The following is a 10,239-nucleotide window of genomic DNA, read 5'->3' as shown; positions in this document are numbered from 1 at the left end:
GCAGTGGACATGCGAGTTGGCATCAGGCTGGAGAGCAACTATGATCCTTGTGTTGCATCCTTCCAAGCTATATCCCCTAAGGTAAGACATCCCATAGTTCAAAACTTAGGAGAGACTGAGGTTGATTCGAGCACAAGGGCCATTAAATGATTTTCCATCATTGGTACGAATGGGCTTGCTCATCTGTACGTTGCTGCCTATGACTACCTTAATGTCATATTAAACAATGCCTCTTCCCTTATCAACATTATTGGGGCTTACTGGAATTTAATTATGATGTGGTATTTATATAGTGCTTTACAGAGAACATATTTACATACACTATCACCCAACTTAAGTTGGTATTCATTTATCGACCTCAGAAGCGTGAAAGGCTGAGTTGGCCTTGACTGGATTCGAATTTGCTACTTGCAGATCACACACTGATCGCAGCAGTGAGAGCTCAACCCACTGACCTATCTTACAACTAGAGTTCCATGTCCCTGTTTTCAAACCCCAAGGGAGCTAAGGAAATGCCCACTCAATAGTCCTCTGCATCTCAGGTTTGATGATGAGTGATAGATGCCTTCATAAAACAGTATGCAACAAGACAATAAACCTCTTACTGGAGCCCAGGGTGGGGGAAGCCAGGGTTAAATATAAGAAATTTGTGTAAGACAAAAAGAGGGCTATAACAATTTGGGAACGGTTGGATTTGTAAGAGCCCATTCCTTTGAAGGACATCGTGCATGGGGTTTTAGAATTTGGTAGCTTGGGGTTCTTTTGACTATAAATCAAGAGACGTGACTCAGATTAATGAAGTGAATTGGAAAAGACTATAAATTGCTTTACAGCTGGTCTAATGATTTGAATGGGCAAGCACTTATCCTGGACCTTCCACACTTGTCTCTTTGCTGTTCTATTGTCTATTCAATCATCATCTGTATTGTAACCTCTCCCAGTACCTTCCCTTGTACACAATTGACCTGCAAGTCTCCAAAGCCTATGAACGATCAGACTGCCTCTTCCCTCTCCCTTTTGCTTTGAAAGCACTTCAAAATGGCTGCTCCTGCGGTTGGCTCCTTGTAAAACTCCAATAAATGAATACAAGCTCCATGAGCCTAGTGGGGAAGATTCCTCTATCCTACAGGGCCAGTACAGTTCTAAGATGAAACTTCTCCATAGATTCGAATAGAATCAGGTTGGTGTCTCTGAAAATGAGACAGGGCAAGGCGGAGTCAGTCCATTGTCGCATAAATACAAAAGAAAAGCGCCAACACCTTCAAACGAATGTGGGGATTGCGAGACAAGCAAAGTAGCGGGAGTGGGCAGGTAAGAAGAGGCATGGGTGAGCAGGCCAGTGGATGAATGAGTGGATAATGAAATGCCTAAGTTAAAGCACCGGTGAGCGGAAGAATGAGTGAGTGAATGCATGCATGAACAAGTGTGCAGGCCATCAAATGCAAAGATGAGCAACTGAGTGCGTGCATGAAACAGCAGGTACATGCTCGAATGACTGCAGCAGTGAATGCCTAGATGGAACTGACGATAAGCTGATGCATGCATGAAGAGATGAGTACATGGTTTGAAATATGTCAGCGATTGTCTGATTCAATGCACAGATGTATGGAGTATACAGGAAATAGTGGTCCAATGAGTGAAAAGGTGACTGATTGAGATACATGATTCACAAATGATGGGTTAGTGAGTGCATGCAGGAAGGTGAGAATACAAGTGGCAGTAAATACAAAAATGTGTGAATGCCCTGCCAACCTCGTTCACGAACATCCATCCGATGAAACGAGTGTCAGCGGCTGCCTTCACTTGCACCTCCATTCCCCTTTGCCCACCCAACTCATTCTCTACTGCTGATTCTGCCCTCAGCAGCCTCTATCTTTCCATTACCAACACCCTTGACATCCTTGCCCCAGTCATGAGGATGCACCTGAACCCTACCTCCAAGCGTAACCCCTGGTACGACTCTGAACTTGCAGACCAAAAACGTAAGTGCAGGCTACAGAACGGAAGTGGCAAACTTCAGGTCCACCCTCTGACAAATTGGCCTGCCGCCTGCTTCGAAGGCATAACAGACTCTCTATCTGAGCCCACATTCAGGCACAAGTATCCGGCGCGTCCAACAACTCGGCTGATCTCTTCAAAATCTTCAGGGAACCTACCAACCCGTCTGCAGTATCCTCTGCTCCTACTCCTTCCAAGGCCCTTTGCAATGCACTCGCCACTCACTTCACTTCCAAAACCCAGGACATACTGAACAGCCTTGTTACCCACTTTTCCAACCCATCCCTCCCCCTCTTGCCTCCACTGTCCACTCCCCCTTCCCCTTCCCCTTCCTCCTTCTCCTCCTTCGCCCCTGTCTCTCTGGAAGAAGTAACCATAGTTGTCAACTCCATGAAGGTCTCTTCCAAACAGGGTCCTGTAGCTCATCCAGAAACATCAAGGACGGCATTTCCTCTCTTGACCCAGCTCTCGCTGATCTCTGTAACCACTCCTTTGCTACTGGATCTTTTCTATCTTGCCTCAAGTACTCCCTTGTGTGCCCCCTCTTTAAAAAACCGTCAGCAGACCCTTCTTGCCCGACCAACTATCGTCTCATTTACATCACCCCCTTCCTGGGGAAACTGCTTGAGAAGTTGACGCTCCCCCAACTTAACTCCTACACTGAACTTGTTGACTGTCTTCACAACCATCAGTCTGGATTTCCGAGCATCCAGAGGCACGGAAACTGCTCTTCTGAACACCTGTGAAGAACTGCTTGCATCCCTTGATTCCAACTCCCCTGCTGTCCTCATCATCCTTGATCGCTCTTCTCTATTTGACACTGTGAACCACTGCAACCTCATAAAAAGGCTCCATGACACCCTTGGTATCTCGGAGAAGGCACTGGACTTGCTTACCTCCTTCCTAACTGACCACTCTTGCAAAGTCATACTGGGCTCCTTTTCCTCCCCTACTTCCTCCTCCACCTGTGGCAACCCCCATGGCTCAATTTTCTTGCCTTGGCTCTTTAAAATCTACCTTACTTTGCTGGCACACATCATTTCCCCCTTGTCCCCCCAACTCCCAGTGCTAAGTTGACTACACACAACTCTTCTTCAAACTTTCTACAGACGCCCTTGCACCCTCCTCCATCCCCGATGGCCTCTCAGCCATCCAGGCCTGGTGTACTTATAATGATCTATGCCTCAATGTCAGCAAAAGAAGAGATCTTCCCTATTGGGACTCCGGCACCCGACTTCTTCCCTTCACTTTGGCCGTCTTCACTGGCTCCCGATGGCAGCATGGATTAAATTAAAATCCCTCTGCATCATCCACAAGTCTGTCTGGGGCCGGGGACTACTCTACCTGCAACTCTTTCTGACCAAATACCCCCCTCTAGAAACCTGTGCTCCTCTGGCACCAACTACTTGTGTGTTAAGTGAAACTGTTTGCTAAACAGATAGCAGGTGGTCGATCTCTTTCCTCAGTGGGTTCCCTTCTCTGGAACAGACGCCCATCCCTCTTCATCTTGAGCAGGACCTCAACAGGTTACGGAAAAGCCTCAAGACCGTCCTCTTTACCTCTTCCTTCACTCTCTCTCTCCCCTGCTAATCGCACAGTAGCTTGACTGGTGCAGGGCCCTTAAGCATCCTCGGGGCCCTGACTTCCCACATCTTATCATTTCAGCTGCTGTCTATCCTCTGCACTTGCTTTGGCTCACCCTCCAACACTGGAGGTTGCACTTAGCTTTTTTCTTCATGGCCCTTCGCCTGCTGCTCCCCATGAGCAACACATAACCCCCCTCTGCACTTGCACGTTCTGAACACTCACAAGGCATAGTAGGTTCATCTTCCCCTCTTCACTGTCTCTTCTTATTTAGTTGTATTTAATTATTTTTTTTATTTATCATTGTTGTAATTACATTGTCTGTCAGCCCTTGTCCCCTCCCTGTTGCCCTGTTGGTGCTTTGAAACAGTATTTGCTTCCTGTATAACAGCCAAACAAGCGAACAATAAATAAGTGAGGGAGTGAGTGATTGCATGCATGACGTGAGTGGCATGTAAATGAATGTCGAAGTGCCAACACATGAAAGAACTTGAGAATGAAGGCACGAAGGAGCCCATAGGCTCATGCATAATTGATCAACTGATGATGAGCGCATGAGAAATGAAGGTATACGATGAGTGCACGCGTATGCAGATGTGTACAATCAGGGGATGGATGTAGTCATCAGCAGTCTGAATAAACATCCTTTGACCACAAATACAACAAAAAACCCAGACTCCAGTATGCTTCCCACCGCCCCTTGATTTCGGAACCCTGGGAGGCGGATGGATTCCCAACAGACTTGACGTTATGGAACTGCAGGAACGGTCTAAGCTGGGCACCCCTTCTTGTTAATACTCTTAGATAATGCTACTTATTCATAGCAGACAGTGTTAAGCACAGACAGCTGCAAAGAGCAGCGAGTTAATTGAAAGTGACGAGGAAGTGCTCCCCAAAGTATACGGTTCTTTCTATAAGTGCATGTCTTTGATTTCTGATCAAGAGGCCTGGGAGCGCCTAGTTAATATGCTTCCACGTAGGGTCAATTGTTGTGTATGGCTTCTCTTGACATCCATTAGTAACTAATTACCTGTGTGAATAGTATGTCCTCTTACTGTGACATCATGGCAGAGGATCATGGAAGTCATATGCACCTTCTGTGACATCACAGCAAAGGCTGGAGCATTTTCTCTGCCATGGAGTTCAGGCTTCTGTTTCTTTGATTTTGGAGTGAACGAGGAGCAAATTTGGGATTGTGTTATGTTTGATATAGTTCACTCATGCCTTCACTCTATGCCCCTTGCAATGCTAGTCCATGAGCACAATAAAGGACACGAATAAAAAAAAAGCAGGGGGGCAAACAAAAACCTAAAATTATAGATGGGGAGCTTTAAGTATAGGGTATATACCGCCCTGGAGTGCCAAGTGACATCATCGAAAACTCAAGCTTTCTCTTTATTGGTAATGCTTACTCTGTACTTACACTCAATTTGCACAAAAGTAATGTGCGCTTGTTTAACTTTTCATGTTGATCGCTATCAAAATGATAATATCCAACTGGAAAAATTTGGACCAACTCCATCTCAAGATATGGTGGAATTCAATATGCGAGAAACATAGGTTAGAGACATGTAATGCTTATACCCCCACATTACTACAATAATACGAATCAAAATGGAAACCCTTCATAGAATTGTTAACCATTACTACCTCTGATTAACTAACATACATTTAGTTTAATCCATGCACATTTTTCATATACATCCTTTCCTTCTCTGTTAATCCCACCCATCCTTCTTGTATCTGTTTTGTTTTTGTCCTGTCTTGTTCGTGATGTATGTCCAAACTCCCCGTGACCCCCTCAATTAAAAATGTTTTAGGCTTTAGTAATCCTTTCAGTTCCACATTCATGCAAAGTTCCTACTTATCTTAACTGATAATGTTACATTTTTTCAATGTTATTTCATATGTTCTACTCAGTTGATGTATTATATCATCATTCTAATTAAACCTTTTAAACATGAAAAAAAAGAAAAGTCAAGCTTTCTTCTGAGAAATTCCACTCAGAACAACTTGGTGCTACATAACTGGTACAATGTTGTTACATCGCCTGGCTTTTTTTTGCAGAAATGTTATGCCGAAAAAACTCATTGAAAAATATGGGGTTCGTGGGTAAGGGGCTATAAGAGGCGTGGTGTGTGGGGAATAGGGAGTAGATAATAGGGAATGAGTAGTTTGGGGGATCCCCCACATAAAAAATACAAAATTCGATGTGTTTTTTTGTCTGAAAATACTCTGCAAAAATCTCTGTGGAAAAAACCTGGCAATCTAAGAACATAGAACCATAAAACCATATTACTCCATAGTTGATAATTAGCATCTATAATTCTATATCGTTTGCACACTCACCTCCTGTTAATTCTACAAACCGTTGCCACTTTGTGAAATAGTGGATTCATGGAATTGACTTTCTTTTTTTTGGAATCATAGTTTTTATTGAACATTTTACATCATAAACCATCACCAACAAGTAAATCATAACAAACCAAACAGTGGTACAGAGTTCCATTCTGTGACAGTCTCGTGCATGTACCCACAAACATTGTACTTGTACTTGTACTTGTTCAGTCGCCTCTGCCTCAGCACATCGGTCCCCCCCTTATTGGTCAACTGTCCCGCTCCCCACCCATTCTCCTACCCGTCTCACTGCCACTTTTATACATCCACTTTATGAGTCTACTGCTGCCCTACATTGACCCCCAAAACAAGTACCACACATGTATATTAACCCGATGGGGATGGACCCCCCAATGTGAAGCCTATAGAATCAGGTGAATAAGTGGATAGAAGACCTGCGGGCTGACTAAAAAAAGAAAACAACAAACAAACAACAGCCCCCCCTAACTGGGACAAACCCTAACCAGGAGCCTAAGTAGAACCAGCTTGAAAGCAGAAAGCTATCCCCTGCATCAGCCTGTCCTACCCACAATATCAAGGTCTAGTTGTCCTAAGTGCCATCAAAAGCCCCTCCTCATCATGATTCCTCAATAGCAGTTATGATTGTCCCAGGCAAGCGGCAAGCGCTGATATTCGCAAAGGGAGAGTTCTTCTCCCAACCACCCTCAGCCTAGCATATGCTGTTGGGGTCCGTCGGAGGTCTCCTGACGATTGTCCTGCTCTGACCCTTGCCATTCCAGAGTTAAATGTTTACCCCATGTACTTGCAAACTCTGCTTCTCTGGCCTGCATTCTATATATATCAGTCTTTCATATGTTGCCACCTTTATCATCGAGGCCTCCCAGGCCGCTACTGTGGGTACCACTGGCATGCCCCCCTACCTTAATATACCTTGCTTGGCCACCAGCACCGCCGTATTGAGCCACTTCACTTCCTGGGTAGAAAGGCTATTTTCCTGTGATATGTCCCCTAGTACACATATTTATTTAATTATTTATTTATTGTTCATTTCTAATGCATCTATACACAAGTGTTTCGAGGCGCTGTAAGGCAGTAGGGGGAAACAGGAAGAAGGAAAGTAGCGATCCTAATAGGCCTCGTGACATTCTGATCGTGCAAGTGCAGTAGCGAGAAGTGCAAGGTGGAAAGGAGGTGGGGAAGTGCAGGAACTGGATAGAAGGGCCCATGAGAAGGAAGTGCCTGGGAGGCTAGGTGGACAGGGCCAGGGGGAAGAAGAGAATGAGGAGGCGGTGCACAACTAAGTCCAAGAAAGGGGCTGGACAGCTACAAGGGGTGCAAGTCACCCAGCTAAGTGTGGGTGGCGGGACCTGGGAGGGAAAGTCATTTTTATTCTAATTGTTTATTTGTACAGCGCTTTTACACAAGTGAAGTGCTTTAAAGTGCTGCAAGGTGGGAAGGGAACAAGGGAATACAGTTGTCATTCTTAGGCCTTGAAGTTTCTGAATGATCTAACAAAGGAGTAACTACTGTACTAGGCTGGACGGCATTTCTCCTAATGCAAAAACATGAAGTGTACTAAGCACAACCGGATTAAGGAGGGAAGACAAAGGGGGGGACAAGATAGAACTTACTATGCCTAGTAAATATAGGTCATGCAAGTGTACAGAGGAAGGTGCAGGGGAGGGCGGGAGGAGGAAACAAGTGCAGCCAGTCCAGTAGGGCCAGGTGTTAAGTGCAGAGAGGTAACCCCTCTCACGGAGAGTATGCTGAAAGTGCAGTAGTTCAGAGAATAGTGCAGAGGCCATGAGGCAAGTGCAAAGACTGGCGTTGGAGCCTGGGATCTGTGAGGCTCTGGATGTTAGCCAGGTGACCAGTCAGCAAAGCTGAACATAGTTACGGGAGAGATGTAGGAGTGAAGCTGGAGGAAAAGATAGAGGTGTTTAGCAGGGGAGCGGGAGAGAGAAAGAGGAAACGAAGAGGAATGTCTTGAGAAGTTTCCGGAACTTAAGGAGCTATGGCTCAAGGCGTAGAGGGGCCGGAAGGGTGTTCCAGAGGGAGGCACCTGCAGAGGATATAGATCTACCCCCAAGATTTTGTTTGTGAAAGTGATTCACCCACAGAGAGTTGGAAGAGGCTGAGCGGAGAGCTCCAGAATGAGAGCATTTAGGAAGAGAGTGTTGCAGATAGTGTGGGCCCCGGCCCCAGAAAGCCTTGTGGACTATGCAGAGGGTCTTGAACATTATCTTAGCAGTCACAGGAAGCCAGTGAAGGGATTTCAGCGCCGGAGAGATGCAGTCCCTGGGCTTGAGGGCAAGGATAAGTCTTGCGGTTCTGTTCTGTATGAGTTGTAGCGGACGGAGAGTAGAAGTAGGAAGATTGAGAAAGAGGCTGTTGCATTAGTCCAGCATAGAAAGAACCAGGGCTCTGGAGACAGTGAGCCTTTGGGGGAAGGTGAGAAAAGGAAAAATTCCTTTGAGGAGGGGCGGCTGATAGCGGGACGTTTTAGAGATGTCCGAGATGTGAGAAGCGAAGATGAGAGTGAAGTGGAAAATGACCCCCAGATTATTTACTTCACTAGCAGGTGAGGGCATAGGGCCAAGGGAGGCCGGCCAGTGGGAAATTCGGTAAGCGGCAGCAGGGTTCCCAATGCGGAATATCTCTCTCTTACTGGCATTGAGGCAGAGATTGTTGGCAGCACACCAATACTGAATTGCAGACAGAGAGTCAGGAATGAGTGAGGAGGAGGAAGAGGCTGACATAACACTGAAATTTAGAGGTGAAGTTAGAGATCCTGTGGGCCAGAGGTGCCACATTGACATTGAAGTACCACAGGGATAGGATAGAACCCTGGCGGACGCCACAAGTAGAGAGAGTGATAGAGGAGAGAAAGGACCCATGTTCCACTGGGGATGGACGGTCACAGAGAAAGGATATGGTGAAGATGGGCAGGGATGGGAGAATAAGTGCTGAGGAAGACTGGGCAGTGGAGGACCTGCACCCTGTAGGACTCTGAACTAACCAGGCCACTAGTCTCAGGCACAAGGAAAATTAGCAGGGGAAGAGTAGGGGGAAGGAAGAAGAGAAAAGGAAGGTCTTGAGGAGCTTCCGGAACTTAAGGCGATCCGGCTCAAGTCTGAGTAGGGCAGGGAGGCCATTACAAAGGGAGGCAACTTGCGGAAGAGTGAGATCTACCCCCTAACTCTCTGCTTGGGAAAACGTCTAATTTGCTGAAAGTTAGAGCTAGACGAGCAAAGGGCTCTAGTGGGGAGGTATTTAGGGAGACACAGTCGGAGATAGTGTGGTCCCAGGCCCCAGAAAGCCTTGTGGATTATGCAGAGACTCTTGAATTTGATCCTCATAGCCACCAGGAGCCAGTGGAGAGATTTAAAGGTTGGAGAGATGCAGTCCCTGGGCTTGAGGTCAAGGACAAGTCTTGCAGTTCTATTCTGGATTAGTTGAAGGGGGTGAAGTAAACAGTTAAGGAAGATTGAGGAAGAGCTGTTGCAGTAGTCCAGCCGGCAGAGAACCAGAATTCTGGAGACATTGAGGTTCTGGGGGAGAGGGAGGAAGGGAAGAATTCCTCTGAGGAGGTGCATCTGAAAATGGGCCTTCTTGGCCAAGTCCCTGATGTGAGGAGAGAGGAGAGGGAAGAGTCGAAGATGACGCCAAGGTTTTTTGCTTCACACAAGGGTGAGGGAATGGGGCCCAAGGAGGGATGCCAGCATGTGGGAAGGAAAGAGGGAGCAGGGGTCCAAATGAACAGGATCTAATTCTTACTGGCATTAAGGCTGGGATCAATGTAGTGCTCCATGCCTCGATTGCGGAAAAGCACTCAGGAATGAGAGAAGAAGAAGAGGAGGTAGAGGGGTAAGCGATAGCCATTTTTCTAGCGTGGCCTGCATCTAGCCATGCATATCTGTAATTGGCTTTCACTGCCCTGGTTCCACCATTCAAGGGTCTACTATGAAACCTAATTTGACTACTTGTATGTTAACAATTGCTTTCAAATCAGTTGCTGTATCTGGTTCACACAAAGTAAAACGAAACAAAACAAAACAAAAAAGCTAATTAAAAAAATATGGTGAGCTTATTAGTTTATTCTAGGAGTATATCATTAGAATCTCATAAACCTTAACCCGCAAAGGATGTCATTGAGGCCATGACGTATAGAATACAAGTGACTGGATCACAAATCGAGCTCCTCTTCACATCTGCCATGCAGCCCCTTACTCCCATGTACTCCCATGTACTCCCAATGCACACTGCTTTACACCCCCAAATCTGGGTGCTGACCCATCT

The sequence above is a fragment of the Ambystoma mexicanum genome, chromosome 8, assembly GCF_040938575.1.
Source record: "Ambystoma mexicanum isolate Mex_15411 chromosome 8, UKY_AmexF1_1, whole genome shotgun sequence".
In the NCBI taxonomy this organism is placed as follows: Eukaryota; Metazoa; Chordata; class Amphibia; order Caudata; family Ambystomatidae; genus Ambystoma; species Ambystoma mexicanum.
Note: the sequence above shows the minus strand (reverse complement) of the source record.